This window comes from Aotus nancymaae, unplaced genomic scaffold (genome assembly GCF_030222135.1).
Source record: "Aotus nancymaae isolate 86718 unplaced genomic scaffold, 86718_ANA_hifiasm-v0.15.2.pri h1tg000019l, whole genome shotgun sequence".
Taxonomy (NCBI): Eukaryota; Metazoa; Chordata; class Mammalia; order Primates; family Aotidae; genus Aotus; species Aotus nancymaae.
In genome coordinates this window covers 16,446,801-16,464,027 of record NW_026988431.1, presented here as the reverse complement: position 1 = coordinate 16,464,027, position 17,227 = coordinate 16,446,801, and the positions used below count along the sequence as shown (strand labels likewise).

Sequence of the window (17,227 nt, the reverse complement as noted above, 5' to 3'; positions counted from 1 at the left end):
TTCCACTGCCATGCAACTTCCTCAACATTTGGGGCATAACCAATTCAAGTTTTAAAAGTCTGCCTAAGGATTTACCTCCAAGTTTGAAACTCAGATTAACCTTTTTTTAAATTATACTTTAAGTTCTGGGGTACATGTGCAGATCTTGCAGGACTGTTACATAGGTATACACATGCCATGGTGGTTTGCTGCCTCCATCCCCCTATCACCTACATTAGGTATTTCTCCTAATGTTATTCCTTCCCAGTCTCCCCACCCCCTGCTACTCCTCCCCTAGCCCCACAACCCCCAACTGACCCCAGTGTGTGATGTTCCCCTCCCTGTGTCCATGTGTCTCATTGTTCAACACCCATGAGTGAGAACATGCAGTGTTTAGTTTTCTGTTCTTATGTCAGTTTGCTGAGAATGATGGTTTCCAAATTCATCCACGTCCCTGCAAAGGACATGAACTCATCCTTTTTTATGGCTGTATAGTATTCCATGGTGTATATGTGCCACATTATCTTTATCCAGTCTATCTTTGATGGGCATTTGGGTTGGTTCCAGGTCTTTGCTATTGTAAATAGTGCCACAATGAACATACGTGTGCATGTGTCTTTATAATATATCGAATTATAATTCTTAAAAAATATGGAACACTTCATGACTTTGCATGTCATCCTTGTGCAGGGGCCATGCTAATCTTCTCTGTATCGTTCCAATTTGAGTATATGTGCTGCCAAAGAGAGCACTCGGTTCATTTTATAAGAAAATAGGTATCACATGCTGCTGGGTCATAGCTAAGTTCATAAACCACAGGAGATGTGTGAGACATCTAAATCACTTTGAATATCAACAAGAAAGCATGCTGGATAAAAGTTAATTAGCACAAAGCTCTGCTGAAGATTAGATGGATGTTATGAGATAAATGCCCATCTCTTCTTAGCCAGACGACCCAGATGTAACAAAATTAAGCCAGTCCAGCAGGATGAGAACAAAAATGCAATGTGTGTTCCAAACCTAGAACCAGGAATAATCAAAGGTTTGCTTAGACACTTCATCTCAAATTTACAGATTTTGAACTTCTACTGAACAGTACATTTTTTTTTCCTCCCACATTTGAAGGAAACGTTTAAATGTGTATACTCTCTGGAAAAACCCTAAAATCTGGTTTTCAGGGAGTTTCTTTGTTAGCCAATCCTTTGCCACATTATTTTTGTTCTTAATCAATGGTCTTTGCTTTGTTACTATCCCTAGATGAAAAGCTATGAAGCACTTGGGAACACAGAAACTGAGATCTCCAAGATACAAATGAGTTTTACGTAAAGCTTTTAAAGATATTTGTCTGCACCCATCAAACACAAACAAGTAATCAACGAATAAAATGTCTTACTATTTCTCTCTAAAATCATCAGGTAGCTACAATCGGGTGGACAAGTCATTCCTTAAAATGTCAGTTAATACCATTTAATAATTAATAATTGCACAATAGCATGTATGTGCAGTAATAGCAAATATATGGCATATATATACATATATATAAAACTAAGCAAAGTCTTAGTAATCTTTGCACTTCTGGGAAAGCTAAAATGACATAATAAACTTCCTCTTAAAGAAGATATCTGCAGAGGCAGGGGCAATAACACAGCTGTACAGTTGTGTCTTTGGGGTATAAAATATAGTGAATTTTGTGTAAGTGGCATGCAGCCAAAACATTATAACTTCAACTTACACTCATGGAAAAGGTAGCCTTAAAGTTTAGCATATCACCTCAAAGAACTTTCTTTAGTATCTATTTCTATCTCCCTTCTGCCTCATTTTTTTTAAGTAGAGAAGAACATGAAAGAATAGACCCTTTCTAATACACTGTATTTCCCAGTGGGGAAAAAAGGAGAATAAAATTGCAATAACAGAAGCATATTAGCATATTTTAAAACACTATTACATTACCCTGAACTAAAGAATACTTAAAATAACATAAAAACAAGAGAAACTATATTTCATAAAGCGTTGCAAACTTTAAAACACCAAATTCTACTCCTATAGAACAATTTCATGCCAGATTGCTTTGGTGGCAAATTAACAGAGGCAGAATTGCTCTTTAGATCTTTAAATCAATGAGATTAATACAGACAATGTCTTCCTCTGTGCTTAATTATATTGAGTTAATTTCTTAATTACTGTTAACAATACGTTTATGTTTTACAAGTCACACTTCATTTTTACAGCTGTTCTTTAATCATAAGGTAATCTCATATTCTGAAGAATCACTTCAAAATAAAAACAGCAAAACTGAAGATGGGATTCAGTTAGGCTTAATCCACCTGTACACTCTGCCTGAATCAATTCTCATGCCAGTATCTTATGGGGCATTCCAGAAAAGTGCCAGACTTTTCAAAGAGAAAATGAAAATGATATTCTGGTTCACTGTAACTCCAAGGAGTAGGCCCGAGGAAAAACCGTGCATCAGACAAGCGTGCACAAGTGTGGCGAGGGAGGACAACACCAGGTCGGGCACAACACATGCTGCTTAACATTTCAAAAAATAAAATCCACTGCGGATAAAATCATACTTATCCCTAGCAGATCTAGTGCGAGGACACAAAGAAAGTAATGATAAGAAAGAAACAGGGCCGGGCAATGTGGTTCATGCTTGTAATTCCAGCACTTTGGGAGGATGAGGCAGGCGAATTGCTTGAGCCCTGGAGTTAGAGACTAGCCTGGGCAACATGGCAAAACCCAATCTCTATAAAAAAGTATAAAAAAAAAAAATTAGCTGGGTGTGGTGGCATGCACCTATAATCCCGGCTATTCGGGAGGCTGAGGTGGGAGGATTGCTTGAGCCCAAGAGCTTGAGACTACAGTGAGCCATGATCATTCAACTGCACTCCAGCCTTGGTGACAGAGCAACACCCTGTCTCAAAAAAAAAAAAAAACGGTTGGGGGGGGACTGATATTTACTAACAAGACCTCTAGACTGCAAATCTAACACACATATTAGTATGTCATTTCCTCTTGGCTTCCAGTTGTATTTAATATGGTCAAACAATACATATATTACAAAGAGAAACATAACTGCCTATACCTCCACAGGTTAAACAAACTCACATTATTTTCTAAAAGAACGCAGCAACCCCGTCTGTCCTATCATCACACCATGAGCTCAGAAAGAAAATCTGACACATGCAGCCGAAAGTGCGAAACGTCATTTACTAACCTGGTGCCCCTGTGAAAGTAGTCGCTCCATATCACTTTAAAGAAAGAATCCTTACTATGAAACCAATCTCCAAAGCAGCTGATAGCTGAGAGGGGGCAAAACTGATTACCCTGAGAATCCAAATAAACGGAGAAAGCCTTCCTGTTCCCAAGCCCAGTTTTGGCTGACTCCCCAAAGGCGACTTAAGTCATAGCCAAGCCCAGAAAGCACTTTAGCCTATAAGCTTTAGTAATGAACTTGAAACCACTCCCCATATGTTAAATAGACACTGGACTGCTGTGAGAAATAAAACCCACAGACAGCATGAGCTACAGCTTCAGGCTTGTACTTGCTACCCAAGAAAACCATAACACAAACTTAAAACAAAGAGAACTCTTACTCCCTTCTCTCCCATCAGACGCTGCATTAAAGTGACTGATTTATTTTAAACAAGGGAATACAGTCTGCCCTCCATTAGGGCCATGACATGACTTTTATGTTGGCCAAGTTGGGTGGCAGTTATGGAACATATAGCAGTGTAATTTCGCATTGCAGAAGAGGGACATATGAAGTTATCGTTTCTGAGAATCAAACGTAGATACTATTTCCAGATAACACTGAATAAGCTTAAAAACCTCATCGAACCCAAAGATTAATTTTAAATTCAAGAGAAAAATTTGCCAAAGAACCTTCTAATTTCTGATTCTGACTTGGTGTCTGTAAATCTTAAAAACATTCTTATAATTCAGTTGCACCACCTACATTTAGAACAGATTTATAAGCTACGACATGTCTTTTAACATGGAGAAACTTTTAGTTGCCTTTTAAAATGGAACTTAATACCACTCACTATAATTTCAAAGAAATTAAACTTATTTTTCATTCTAGTAAAATGTTGATCAATTTCTTGAAGCAGTTAAAGCAGTCAGTATGTTCTAGCATATTGCTTAAGAAAGAATAAGAATCTGGAGTCAGGCATGGTAGCTCACGCCTGTAATCCCAGCACTTTGGGAGGCTGAGGCGGGTGGATCATGAGGTCAGGAAATCAAGACCATCCTGGCCAACATGGTGAATCCCCGTCTCTACTAAAAATACAAAAAATTAGCCGGGCATGGTGGCGCGCACCTGTAGTCCCAGCTACTCGGGAGGCTGAGGCAGGGGAATTGCTTGAACCCGGGAGGCAGAGTTGCAGTGAGCAGAGATCGTGCCACTGCACTCCAGCCTGGGCAACAAGACTGAGACTCCGTCTCAAAAAAAAAAAAAAAAAAAAAAAAAAAAAGAATAAGAATCTATGCTTAGCTTTTTACACAATGTGTTCACAGTATATATTTTCCCCTAGTTTTCAACTCCAAGAACAGTTTTAATTCTAACGGCTTGTTGCCATGATTTGTGTTTGTTTAAATAGTAAGACTTATCTTAACATAAGGGTCAAGGTTTCTGAACTTTAATTATTGTTTTTCCTAAGCCATAAGATTGGACTAAAATATGCCAAGTAAAATTTGATTCACTTGTTGCCAAATTGATTTACATGAATTTCTGGTAAAATTCAAGTTACTCAAAACCTATGAAATATAAGCCATTAGCTTAACAAATTCAGCCACGAAAATCCTGGGGGCTATTTTAGATCTAACACGTACCTTGCCCACCTCCTCTACCCACTCCCAGATCAGAGCTCGACAGGATCTCATGGGGTCACTTTAGAATGAGTGGGCAGGACAATCAACTCCACCTCTGGAAGAAAAAACAAGCCTGAAGACATGTGCTGACGACTTTCAAAGGAGCTCGTACCCCACCTGCTGGCAAAAGCAAGAGAAGGCTGGATGACTTGAGCGAACCTCGGGGGAAATGTTATTACTTTGATGTTGGAAGAAAAACAGGGAAGGATCAGCTATGCGAGCGCATTAATGTCACATACAATATGTCACTAAAGATTATTAAATTGTTTCCCCACAAGAGTGAAATATTTCTAGAGGATATAAAAATGCTCATGCAAAACAAAAGTAATTATATTCAAAACCATCTCTTTTACGTGGCGCTGGTTTGCAAACATACATGATGATTTGCATGGCCAAGGAAATCCTCTGATAAATAATATTGATCTCTCCTCTGCACAAAGAGCTTCAAAAAATACTTCTGGGAGACCAGCACAATCTTTGAAATGGAAGAAATGTGAATAAATCTCCAACTCAGCTAGATAAACTACTGTTGGGACTGTGTCTCCATGATTCTGTATGTCTGTATTCCCAGAATTGTTCTTATCTTTCAGTAAAAACTTATTTCCTTTTGTCACATATAAACTAATTCTACCAAAATGAATATCTGATATGAACCTTAATGAAGATGACAAGTTAAGTCGTGGGTCCCAAATTACACTATATTATTTAATAAAACCCCAGCAATAGTAAGAGTACAGCACCATATGACTTTTAAATGAGCCCACGGAGTCCTACTAAAACTAAACTGAATAAGGATAGCTATTATTTAAGCTCTTATGATGAGCCAAGCTTGGTTCTAAAGTGCTTTATAAGTGTTAATTCATTTAAACCTTACCACTCTATTATGTCAGTTTTACAGATGATAGAAAACTGAGGCATCCAAAGGGTAGTAAGTACACTGGCAGGATCGCACGGTTAGAGACAGAGCTGGGATTAGAACCCAGGTCGGTGCTGCTAGCCATGTACTTTCATAACTCTGTCTTCCTGAGGGCATACCACTTCAACCCTGCCAGGCCCTGGTCAAATGCGAGGGACGGGGAGACAACAGACAACGCATGCACTGTGAACAGTCCTCACAAAGGCTTTCCAGAGAAGCAGCCACAGAACTGAGACCTGGAGGCGATATGGAAGAGAAGGGGTCCCGAGGCAGAGGGCACTTGCTCAGTCTGCCAAAGCAAAGGGGTAAGTGGGGTGGGGGCCATTGCAGGGACTGCCTGCAGGGACCTTAGTAAGGCTCAGGGCCCAGCAGAAGAAAACGCTGTGAGGAAGGCGGAGTCCTCTCGTGTCACATAATGGAGCAAAGAGGTGTCATCAAGGGATACTAAACCAGAAAGTGACCAGATATGCATGCTGAAAGGATAAGTAGGAGGAATGAGGCCTTGTTGGGTGAGAAGAAATCGTACATTCCAGGTAAACTCAAGCACAGGACAGTGCTGTAAAACGTACAAGTGTATGCCTTCACAAACTGTATCAAGGAGGCTTGTGCAGTAACCCTGGCAATAGCATGAGCTCACTGGCTCGCTTGTCAAGCCAGCTCGGGGCCGGAGCCACGTGGTGGTTGCTAATGGCATTCACAGAGCTAGGGACAAGGAGGAAGGGCAGGCTGGTGGGAGCAGAGTGGTGGGATGCCCAAGCCAAGGAATTCACTATAGGAGGCTGGGTTTGAGGTCCTCTGAGCCAACCAGGGAGGATACCCAGCAGGCCCCAGAAGGCTAAGGTGGGAGAATTGCTTGAACCCAGGAGGCAGAGGTTGCAGTGAGCTGAGATCGTGCCACTGCACTCCAGCCTAGATGACAGAGCGAGACTCTGTCTCAAAATTAATTAATTAATTAAAATGAAAGGGAAAAGCAAAAGGCACAGGAAAAACACTTGAAAACAGCATTGGGAAAAGGGGGACCTAGTATGAGATGGAGCCGGCTTTCGAAGCTAGGATGCAAACCAAGGACCTCTGACTTTGCACTCTTTCCACCCTGACTCCAAACCCTAAATTATAAAAACAGTAAACCCTTCATTTGTGTAAAAAAAAAAAAAAAAGTGTTTTCACATGTATTAGCTCATTAGTTCATCACAGTGATCCAGAGTTGGAAAAGGCAGGAAACCAAACCTGCCTTGAACATCAGCAGAAGCTGCCATCTAAGAAGACAGTCCTTCCTGGGCCCCCGCACTGCACCATTCCTGCAGCGGACGGCGGGACCTGTCACCCCACTCTATGGAGCAGTAGTCATGGGCACAGAAGAGTGAGATGAGAGCCCCTCCCCATGCCACACTAGCTAGAACCTGATTGCAAGAGCAGGGCGCAGTGGCTGCCCACCCAAATGACTGAGTTACACTTCTCTCCAGGCTTCTATTTGCAGGCAGGGCTAAGAATTTAATTCGTTTCTGTGCTCAAATCTCTTTTATTTAGTTCTTCTGATTAGTGATTCAGGGTGAATTACAAGATTTGCAATATTTCAGCTCTTTAATTTGCCATTGGCCCTAACCGAGAGAGAAGCCTTTACTTAAGCAATTGGTTTGAAATTAGATGGATGAGCTGAAACAATGGGCTCTCTGTTCTCGCTTCTCTGTGCCCACGAACTGGCATTCATTATTTAATCTGTGACGCGTGTTGCCAGGGCTGCGGTAATGACAACAGCGCTTATTGTCTTCACATCCCTTCCCTATTCTGCAGCATCTGTCATGGCTCCCGTCTATATTTTATTTTGCTTCTTTTACTTTTACAAGGTTATTCTTAATTACTACAAATTGCTCTGAAATCTATTCTAACGCTGCAAAGTGTGACATCATTTTGTAACTTTGTAATAACAAAAAACTGAAGGTGCATGGGATGGTACCCTTTTAAATTACTGTAATTTTACATAACACTGTATAATTTCAAACAAATTTTATCTCATGGTTAACTAGATAAGCTCTCTCTTTAAATAACCTGATCAGTTCACAGATGACTTTGGACCTTTTTCATATAATACATGACTTCCCTTTACACAATGAGAATGTGGCTTTATATAACTAATCTGACACAATACAGTAACTTCTGCTTAAAAAAAAAAAAAAGCTGAACATTTCTTAATATGCAGTTAAAAAGTAAATTACTATGTTGATTGATGGATCTTTCATTTCCAAATTTCCTTATTATTTTCTTCCTTTTTTAAATAAGGAGCCACAGTGAAAATTGTCACTTGCCTTCGAATCAGTCACCTAAAAACTAGAGTGAGAATTTCTGTGGGTAAAAAAAATGGTTCAGAATTGGTTTCTGCATCCCAGGAACAGAAGAGCTGGCCTTCCTGCATCCCAGGAACAGAAGAGCTGGCCTTCCTCTGGACATGGCACACCCATCCGCTATACAAAAGGCGGAGGCTTCACTCACAGCTGCCTCCACTATAAGGGAAGAGGGTACTAAACCTGGCAGGAACAAGCCCTTGATAATTTGCCTTCTTTCCTAATTGCCCAGAAGCATTTCCTTCCTTGCTTACCCAACCTAAGGAAGGGTTTCCTGTTGCCCTGGCAGTTCCTTTAACCTGAAGCCATTTGCTTTAGATCCTACCCTGTTTTTTGTGTTGCTCTGAATCTGCTTTCTCACAAGACCTCGCCTTCCAGCCAAACTGGCTTATTCCATTTTTCAAATTGCCCAGTTCTTCCTTCCTTTTGAGTTTGTGCCACTGTCCCAACTGCGTCCATGCCCTTCCCCGTCCTCAGCAGTAAAGGAGTCAAATCCTCCCCAGCATTTCAAGGGGCAGCCCAAACCCGTGTCCCCTACAAAGTGTTTTCAGGTTACCCTGCTTTAAAAAAAAATCGCTCAACAACTATGGCAATCAGCAGTAGCAAATCCATTAGGCAACAAATTATGCCTTGTGACTTTCTATTTTAATGGATGGGTTATTTAAATAGCAATGGCATTTAACTTTTCGTGTACTTATGTCTACTTTCTCCCACTTAGTTATCAGTAACTACATATTACGAGTTATATCTCTGAAATCGACCATTGTAAAAAGCACATAACAAAAATGCTACCTTACGTTGCACTCATATATGTATTTGTAGCTTATAAGGTATTTAAATCATTTATGTTACTTAATGATAATTACCAAACAACAGCCAACACGACTGTCATAATATCTTCCTAGAATCAATATCTCACTTGACATTCACATCTGCCATATGAGTTAGATACCATTATTTTCCCCATTTTTCAGGTAATGAAAATGGGACCAGAAAGTTTAAATTTCCCAAGGTCAGGCATTTAACATGTACTTAGTGAGCAGCTACTATGTGACAGGCATTGTTATCAGCATTAATGATGAAAGCAGAAAACTTCTATCTTCAGGGAGTTTATATTCTATTAGGGAAGACAGACTATCAAAAATTAAAACAAATATATATAAAGCCAGATAATACTAAGTGCTGTTAAGAAAACCAAAGCAGAGTAAGGGACTGGAGAGAGATGGGGTAAGTGGTGAGGTGGAGCACTCCTTAGATAAGGTGGTCAGAAGAGGCCTCTCTGGGGAGATGACACTTGAGCAGAGACCTGAACAAAGAGAGGGGACAGGCTAAGTAATCACCTGGGAAAAGGTTCCAGGCAGAAGAAACAGAAACTGCAAAGGCTACAGACTTGGTGTGTTCAAGAACAACAAAAAGGCCAGTGTAGTCAGTGCTGTGAAAGAAAGGGCGACAGTAGAGGGTGTAGTGAGAGAAGAAACTGGGAAGTCTGATCATGCACGGCTTTGTAAACCATTGCGTAGTTTCATTTGGTTTTTTCTTTAAATATAATGAAAAGGCCCTGAAAGGATTTAATCAAGGCAGTGAAACACTGTGCCATTTGAAAAGATTACTCGAGTTGGGTAGGTAAAGAATAGGCTGAGAGGGGCTGGGCATGGTGGCTCACGCCTGTAATCCCAACACTTTGGGAGGCTGAGGCAGGCGGATCACTTGAGGTCCGAAGTTCGAGACCAGACTGGGCAACATGGTGAAACCCCCCTCTCAACTTAAAATACAAAAATTAGCCAGGAATGATGGTGGGCACCTGTAATCCCAGCTACTCAAGAGGCTGAGGCAGGAGAATTGATTGAACTGGGAGGCAGAGGTTGCAGTGAGTCAAGATCGTGCCACTGCACTCCAGCCTGGGCAAGAGAGAGAGACTGTGTCTCAATGAAAAATAAACATAAAAAAAGAATAGAATAGACTGAGAGAAGGCAAACTACTTAGGAGAACACTGAAGTAGTCCAGGTGGGAGATGAAGAGAAGTAGTCAGATCTAGGATCTACTGTGAAGATAGGGCCAAGAAGATTTTCTGATGTGGGTTGTGATGCAGAATGTAAAAGAAAGAGAAATGCCAAGGAAGACTCTAGGACTCAAATGAGTAACAGGAAAGTCTAATTATTAAGCTAGGGAACATTGTGGGTGGGGGGGTCTGAGGAGAAACAGTAAGTTTTAGGGGCAAATCAAGAGTGCCATTTTGGGTAGGTTAAGTTTAAGAGAACTTTTAGATACCCAAATGAAGAGCAGTAGGAAGTTGGATATGTAAGTTTGAGGCTTGGATACATAAGTCTGAGATTCAGGACTGGGGTTTGGATACATAAGTCTGAGAACTGACCACTGGATGTAGAAACATGGAGGTCACTGGTGTCCTCAAGAGTGGGCTCAGGGGAATTTTATGCAAAAGCCTAAAAAGTGGGCTCGAATGAGAATGTGACAAGAGATTGCTGAGAGAAATTAAAGAACTAAATAAGTGAATATACCATGTTCATGGATTAAAAGACCAATATTTTTAAGTTTTCTATTGTCCAAAAACTGATCTATAGATTCAACACCATCCCAGTTATAATCTCATCAAACTGTTTTGTACAAACTGATAATCTCATTCTAAAATGTGTATAGAAATTTAAAGTATTTAGACTATCCAGAGCAGTCATAAAAAATATAACCAAAGTTGGAGGACTTCACACTACCTGACTTCAAAACATCATACTAAGTCTACAGTAATCAGGACAGTGGAGTACTAGGACAGGATCAACAAATAGATGAATGAGACATAATAGAAAGCTCAGAAATAGACTCACACTTATATCCTCATTCAACTTTCATGAAGGTGAGAGAAAAATCCAACAGTGAAAAAAATGACTTACTAACAAATGATGCTAAAATAACTAAATATCTACATAGCAAAAATAAATAAGTCTCAACCCCGACCTCACACCACACTCAAAAATTGAGATGGATCATAGACATAAACGTAAAAACTAAAATTATCAAGCTTTTAGATATGGCTCAGAAAGCAATCAACATAAAAGGAAAAAATAGGCAACTTTTAAAATTTCTGTTCATTTAAAGGCACCGTTTAAAAAATAAATAGGAAAGCTACAGCCTGGGAGAAAATATGTGCAAATCATATATCTGACAAAGAACTAATATTTTCAAATACATCATGAACGCCTACAATTTGATAAAAGTGAGAAAAGATTTACTGGCCATCAACAAAGGAAGATAGACTAGTGATCAATAAACACGTGAAAAAGTGCTCAATGTTAATATTCATCAAGGAAATTTAAGAACACACAATGAGGTACCGCTACATCCCCACCAGAACAAGTAAACGTTAAAAAGACCATCAAACCCAAATGCTGGCAAGGATGCAGAGAGAGCACAACTCTCATTCACCACGGGTCAGAGTGTAAAACTACATTCACCATGGGTAGGGGGTAAAACTACAATGAGCTTAGAAAAAACACTAGCCATTGTTTATAAAACTAAATATACACCTATCCTATGGCCCAGTCATTTCGTTCCGAAGTGTTTATCCAAGAGAAAAGAAAACACAGCCACAAAAAGGTGTATTCACGATAGTCAAAACCTGGAAGCCACTCGGGCATCCACCCATAAAAAAATGAATAAACAACCTGTTGTATAATCAAACGATAAAATGATACTTAGCAGCTCAGAAAGGAATGGATTCACTCAGAAAGGAATGAATTACTGATACACATGGTATGAAAACATCTCAGAAACATTACGCTGAGTGAAAAAAGCCTTACATGAAAGAGTACTTATACTGTATGATTCAATTTTGATAATCACATGGTGGGGGAAAAATCAAAACAGTGGTTGCCTCTGGCAGAGTATAAGAGGATGGTCTGGGGGCGAATTGGGAAGGAACATGAGGGAACTTTCTGTGGCAATGGTCGTGTTCTGTACCTTGAAAAGGGTTTGGATTGCAGAGGTGGTACATGCATTTTTCAGAACTCTGAATGGTACACTAAAGATTGGAACATTTCAGTGTATATAAATTTTACTTCAAAAGAGAACCAGAAACAAATAGGGAAGCAAATGAATCATATGTGGACTGAAATGTTTAGGAGTGAGTGTCCTGATGCCTGCAACTTACTTTAAAATGTATCTAAAACATAAATTGAATGGGACAAAAGGATAAAGCGATAGATGGGTGACAAGACGTATACTCAAGCAATAAAGAAAACTATTGATTGTAGAATCTAGGTTGTGGTTTACGAGTGTTCACCTTAAAATTCTTTCAACTTTCCTGCATGTTTGAAATGTTTATAAGATATTGTTAGAAGAGAGTATGGGGTACAGAATTGCAAACAGTGAGAACAGACAACTTATCAGAGTTTTGCTTTGAAGACGAACAAAGATATGAGGCAAATCTGGAGGGAGATAAAGAATTAAGAGGAGGTATTTGCAAAGAAGGGAGACATTATAGAATGTTTGAATAAGAATGATCCTGTAAAAAGAGGAACTTTAATGAAGCTAGTGGGCAGATGCTGTGGAAGCAGAGTTCTGAACAGGTGAGTGCAACAGATCGGGTACACTGGGGTGCAACGGACTTCAACCAGGAGGATGGACATGTGTCTATGATAAAGAGAAAGGGATGGGGGACAGATGATAGGTGGATGCAGGAGGATATGGGAGCTGGGAAACTGCTTTTAGTTTCTAGGAAACTATTTCCTATTTACTAGGAAATACAGTAGGGTTGCCAGAGAGGGCTGAGTGTCAGCAGAGGCAGGAATGGACGATAGAGTGATTAATTTAATGTCATCAGAGTGGTGTGTGTGTGTTTTCCAGGTGTGCTCCGTTGTTTGGAAGAAAGTGCAGAGTTATGCCTCAATAACCTTGATTTTAACCAGGGTTGTGTTTTGCAGAAGAGTAGGACAGAAAGAGGAAGGAGGCAAGTAGAGTAACCACAACAGTGGACCAAGTAGATAAGGTGAGTAAAGTGGAACGTTAGACTACACAGGGCATTGATGGAAAGTAAAAACGTGGCGGAGTCAAAGGAGTAGACATAAAATTGTTGATCTGAGGATATTAGAAGACAGAGCAGAAAAGCTGGCAGATGGTAGAGCTGAGATTTAAATCCAAACATCTGCCTCCTGTTTTTATTTTATTGATTGAAACAGGGTTTCTTTGCTTGCTTGCTCGTTTATTTATTTATTGAGACAGGGTCTCGCTCTGTCACCCAGGCTGGAGCACAGTGGTATATTCATGGTTCACTACAACCTCTGCCTCTTGGGCTCTAGTGATTCTCCCACCTCAGCCTCCCGAGTAGCTGGGAGTACAGGTATGCACCATCACACTCTGCTAGTTTTTGTATTAATGTTTTTGTAGAGATGGAGTCTCCCTATGTTGCCCAGGCTGGTCTCAAATTCCTGGCTCAAGTGATCTGCCTGCCTCAGGCTACCAAGTGCTGGGATTACAGGCATGATGGACTGGGGCCACTGCGCCCCACCCATCCTCTGAACTGAAACACTCTCCAGCACTTTCAGGACTCTTGGCCTACACTCTCTGTGTTTGGACAATATGTGTACCCATTTGGTCTTTTCAAGACTCGCGGGTATTATTAACTTCATAGTCTTAAAAATAATTTCTATGGAAGTGTTTTTCTTTCATAGAATGGAAAATATAAGACATAAAGAGCTGGCGTACTTTTTTAAACACTTCATCAAATTGGCTATCAGAGAAAAATGGATCCTCCCATCTCAGCACATCTCTTTGTGTCTTACAGTTCTCATTCCTAAAAAGAACATGTTGCTACTTGGAACAAAATGAATACCACATTTGGAGGATCTGAAGAAACTAGACTCAAAGTAATTATTTCAACAGAATTTATTTTAAAAACATGTAAGCACTAAGTCAGCTCACTTTCAGAAGGGAAAAAAAAAAAGACACTTTCAGGCATTCATAATTTTAGAGGAACCGCTAATTGTGTATTTAAGAAACCCTTTGAATAACATTTAAGTACTCAGGAAAAATGTCCACATTCCCTAGCCTGGCCGTCCACTTTTAAAGTCCAGTCTCTTATCATTGCCCTGCACACGTGCCATGTCCCAGGCAAACGAATTAGCCCCATTCTTCCCAAAGAATGTCTCACCTCCGAGCCTTTCTCTTGCTGTTCCCTCCCTTGGATCACCACCACCGCAACCCGCCCAATCTTGCCCAAGGACATCCTATTGTCCTTCAGGCTCAACAGGCTCCAAGCCAGACAGTGACCACACTCTCGAACCACCAGAGCTCTTTACTTGCCACACATAAGGCATCTGTCACTTTGTATCTGGTATCATAGCTACTTATAGATAGCGAATAGCTCTAGAACCTTCCACCTTAGAGAGGATCATCTAATATTTGAATCTGGATCTCCATATTTACCTACCACTGTAGTGGACCCCTCACATAGTGCCCAGCATATTATAGTCAATTAACAGCTAATAACATACGAATATATATTTTAGAGGGAATCATAAGGAAAAGTTAAATACAATGTTAGGTGTACCTATGTTAAGCTTGGCATTCTGTGTCTGAAGTACAGACACAGTACTACAGGAATACTATAGTAACTCCTGGAAAGATCCAGATTTTATTGTTGTGGGACACTGCCAAAGTATCCTTCAAAATGTTTACCCGAATTTAAATGCTTGTCATAAGGTTGGAAGGGAACCCTGATCTCAGCAATGTATATCTTACCTCTATTCTGTTCCCTATTCCAACGGAATACAGTATGAATTACAAATAGGAGCCACATATATAATTTTAAATGTTCTAGTAGCCACATCAAAAGTACAATAAAATAGGTGAAAACAATTTAATGACAGTTTCTTTAACCTAAATTTTTCCAAAATACTGTGTAATGTTAAAATGTGATCCACACAAAAATTATTAACGAGGTATTTTACATTTCTTGTGTACTAGGAAATCCAGTGTCTATTTTACACTTAGAACACATTTCAACTTGGACAGGTCACATTTCAATTCTCAAATAACCACATGTGGCTAGGGGACATCATACTGGACAGTACAGGTCTAGAACGTCTCTGGGGCTAGAGGCTGCTTCTTTCAGCCCCGTACTCTCCACAGTGATTTACCCATTAAATGAGATTAAATGCAACAAGCATGTAAAAAACCAAACTGTTAAAGAACTAAACAGTGCTTACCACACAGGAGGGGTTCAATAACGGCCAGCTTCTCTTCCTTCACATGCAGCAGACCCTCAATAAATGTTTCTTGGGTTGACTTTCCAAACTGGAAACAGTACTGTAGGATTAAGTCTGTCAGGCTCCCTTTATTCTGCTCAGTACTCTCCAAACTATCTTGTCACCTTAATGTAGGTTCATGGCAGATTTTCCTGACAGAAGAATAGTTACCCACCAACAAACTATTCCAACTATTTGGAAATAACTTTCTCAGGATAATTAACTATTATCCTGGTCTTCATCAATCCCCAGTGGATCTGATTTTAGGCAAACCTGTAGGGTTCGTTCATCCCTGGCTGAACTAATGAAAGTGAATTTCTGAGTCCAGGAAGATAAAGAAAAGATCCAGTAAGACTGTCTTTCTAAACGAAGCAGCAGCCACCCTCAAGTCCATCTGGAAATGGCTGGTTAGACTGATTCTGCATTATAGAATCCTGTCTGCCCAGAGCCAGGGAGAAATGCAGCAAGTGAGCTGTCTAAGCAAATACTTGGATATCCAAAGTATCAGACGTAATTATCCTAATTTCAAAGAATTAGACAGAATAAAGAATTAGGAACACTAAGATACTTTTATCATAATTGAATTCTGTTTGAGGACTCAAACAGCACTTCAGAATTTCTTTCGCTCAAAGCAACATTATTGTTCAGGATGGTACCATAATTTGTAATTAAGCTTCCATGTCGGTTGAACTTCTGTGTAGTTTTAATTACTTATTCAAAATACGAATCAACAAGTCTTTATTTTATATATAATAAATATAACAAAATATCTCATCTGGCAAAATTGCAACTAGACTAAGTAACATGGGAATTTCCTTATGAATTCTTATCTCTTATGCAAACATTCCAGCCAATCAAAGAGATCTTTCAATACATGCAATGCCTCCACAGTGATGCCTCATGCTAACTCCCTTCATCAGTAAGTTATCACTGCTTTAAACCTTCCAGTCTCTGTCCATCCATTCCCTGTTAGATTCCTTCTAGAATCTCTCAACTCATCCAGCCAGCCATTCATTAAACAAATATTATTGAGTTCATATCTATAGCAGAGTGCTAGGCACCCAGTACACAACAGAGAGTCAACCAAATGTGGTCTCTGCCCTGGAAAGCTTACAGTTGAATTCTCTTGCCAATCACTGCCCATTCTGCTTGTCCACCTCTGGCCCCCTCTGTCTCTCAGGCTGCAGGCCTGTGCCGAAGTACCAGCTAACAGGCCCGTGGCCAGGGTTTTACTGAGTCTGTATGGTACATTAGATGTCTGTAGGGCATGGTCATCTCTGTCCACACAGGCCTACTTTCTGGATTCATAATGTTGGAATAGACTAACTGCCTCGAGTATTTTCTCTTATTTTTTTGTGATCAAATTACTTTCCCTTGGCAATGCCTTCTTTTGTTTTTTCATGAAGTAAATATCTCCATGCCCCCAAGTGGCTGATGGTTCTCTCATGTTGCAAGAGTTGACAGTACAAAATGCAGCACCCAAGAACTTGATGACCGTATTATCAACCTAGGAGAAAATGTTATGGATTTGTGCACCAGGAATCTAAAATATATTTGCATATTTTATAACTCATTTGAATGTCTTCATTCCCAGAAAATAAAATTCAGGCCATTTTTCCCTTGTGAATGTTCATGGTATGGTGTGGTATGTGCATGTGCACTGGGGGCATGGTACAAATGAGGAAGGTTGATGCAAATTAAAGAACAGCCACCTTCTACTGAGCAGCAAGCATATTATCTCTGAATTCTCATTTAGGAAAAGAAGATATTTTTCCCTGATAACTTAATGAAATTTAGATATTACTAGAACCAACTTAGTTTTTTAAAAAGGGAACAAAAATATTTTGTAAAAAAAGAAAAAATAGTAT

At 39.9% G+C, this 17,227-nt stretch overlaps 1 protein-coding gene and 1 non-coding gene across 4 annotated transcripts in view; both read right to left on the bottom strand.

The window, feature by feature from the left end:
* The window catches only part of PLD1 (phospholipase D1), a 206,898-nt gene that overhangs the window by 164,944 nt on the left and 24,727 nt on the right, over positions 1-17,227 (bottom strand). Inside the window, exon 1 of one of the 3 annotated variants that reach the window (XM_012466705.3) lies at positions 3,197-3,554. The exons of the other annotated variants lie outside the window; for them this stretch is intronic. The gene's annotated coding sequence lies outside the window, so the exon portion shown is untranslated. Of the gene's footprint in view, positions 1-3,196; positions 3,555-17,227 lie in introns of those variants that run through there. 3 annotated transcript variants of the gene reach the window in all.
* Positions 625-731, bottom strand: LOC135276011 (U6 spliceosomal RNA). The gene has a single exon (XR_010343578.1). It is a non-coding gene; the product is annotated as a U6 spliceosomal RNA (small nuclear RNA).